The sequence below is a fragment of the Lutra lutra genome, chromosome 3 (assembly GCF_902655055.1).
Source record: "Lutra lutra chromosome 3, mLutLut1.2, whole genome shotgun sequence".
Classification (NCBI taxonomy): Eukaryota; Metazoa; Chordata; class Mammalia; order Carnivora; family Mustelidae; genus Lutra; species Lutra lutra.
The window spans coordinates 162,851,366-162,853,529 of record NC_062280.1 but is presented as its reverse complement, the minus strand read 5'-3'; the positions used below and the strand labels follow the sequence as shown (position 1 = coordinate 162,853,529).

Here is a 2,164-nt window from a genome sequence, read left to right as displayed (position 1 = left end):
AAAGTCATAGCAGAGAGGGAATTTGACTGGCAACCAGTTAGATAGTAATTTAATGTTTATTTTATCCCTCTCGGGTAGAATTATAAGCTATAACATTATAGTTTATTCACTTTACACTATTTAAGCTTCCCTTAGGTGTTGACATTCTATTTAAATCATTTGTTCTTTGATATTATCTTTATTAACTTTATACAAAACAGCTAAATGCCCAATGTACATAGAAAATTACTGACATTCATGGTTTTGAAAGATTAATTCTAATACTTCATTGCAGCACACTGCACAATGAGGAAGTAAAATGAGCTCCATGATTTCTAGACACCATCATGCATATATTAGAAATACTTATATATCTTCCAGGCAGTTGCATAAACTTTTTTTTAATTTAAACTCAATTACCAAACATATAGTACAACATTAATTTCAAAAGTAGAGTTCAATAATTTATCAGTTGTATATAACACGCAGTGCTCATCACATCATGGGCTCACATTAATACCCATAACCCAATTACCCCATTTCTTGACCAGCCTCCACTCTAGCAACCTTTAGTTTGTCTCCTCTAGTTAAGGGTCTCTCATGGTTTGTCTCCCTCTCTGATGACTTCCCATTCGGTTTCCCCTCCCTTCCCCTATGATTCTCTGCACTGTTTCTTATATTCCACATGTGAGTGAAATCAAATGATAATTGTCTTTCTCTCATTGACTTATTTCACTCAGCATTATACCCTCCAGTTCCATCTACATTGATGTAAATTATAAGTATTCATCCTTTCTGATGTCTGAGTAATATTTTAATTTACACACACACACACACACACACACACACACATATAAGTAAAATCACTCTTATATGCAAATATATATATGTAAATATATATATTTATAATTGTGTGTGTATATGTGTGTGTGTGTGTGTGTGTGTGTATAATGTAAAATCACTCTTCTTTATCCATTCATCTTTTGATGGACATATGAGGTCTTTCCATAGTTTGGTTATTATGGACATTGCTGCTATAAACATTGGGGTGCATGTGCCCCTTTGGATCATTTTTGATTTGCATCTTTGGGGTAAATACCTAGTAGTGCAATTGCTGGGTCATAGGGTAGCTCTATTTTTAACTTCTTGAGGAAACTTTGTACTGTTTTCCATAGTGGCTATACCAGCTTGTATTCCCACCAACAGTGTAAGAGAGTTCCCCTTCCTCTACATTCTCGCCAACATTTTTTTTTCCTCCCTTGTAAATTTTAGCGATTCTGACTCCTGTGAGGTGGTATCTCATTGTCCTCTTGATTTGTATTGCCCTGATGTCAAGGACATGGAGCATTTTTTCATATGCCTGTTGGCTATTTGGATGACTTCTTTGGAGAAATGTCTCTTCATGTCTTCTGCCCATTTCTTGACTGGATTATTTGTTTTTTTGGGTGTTGAGTTTGGTAAGCTTTTATAGATCCTGGATGCTAAAAATATCACTTTACGAAAATGACAGGCAAGCTGGACATGGGGGAAATGGTGAGTTTCAGCAAGGCCAAGCTGAAGAAAATGGAGATGCAGGAGTAAAACACACTGCTGACCAAAGAAACCATTGAGCAGGAGAAGTGGAATGAAATTTCCTAAGAAGCTAGAGGATCCCCACCCTGTCATCTTCAAGACACTCCAGTTGTGATGTTGAGGAAGAATAGCCATCAGCAAGATGCATATAAGCAACAAGTGGCACTGTGAACCTGGGCACTCTGAGCTGATGTCACCAGCCTGCAGGTCTCTGAGGGGACCCCCACACACACATGCACAACAATCAGACTGCCAAATTCTCTGGTTTTCCCTAGGATATTATAACAAATTATTTGCATGATTAAAGAAAAAATCATACATGATGGCAAAACAACATACATGATGGCAAAACCAAACAAATAAACAAATAAAAAACACATGTGGCTGTACAATTTTCCCAACACCATTTGTTGAAGACTGTCTTTTTTACATTAGATATCCTTTCCTGCTTTGTCAAAGATTAGTTCACCATAGGGTTAGGGTACATTTCCAGTTCTCTATTTTTTCCATTGATCTATGTGTCTGTTTTTATCCCAGTACCATACTGTCTTGATGATTACAGCCTTGTAATAAAGCTTTAAGTCCGTCATTGTGATGCCACCAACTTTGGTTT

At 36.7% G+C, this 2,164-nt stretch overlaps 1 pseudogene; it reads left to right on the top strand.

Annotated features, from left to right (window-relative positions):
- The first annotated feature begins 1,422 nt into the window (after positions 1 to 1,422).
- LOC125096023 (thymosin beta-10-like) lies at positions 1,423 to 1,675 on the top strand (annotated as a pseudogene).
- Positions 1,676 to 2,164: the final 489 nt, after the last annotated feature.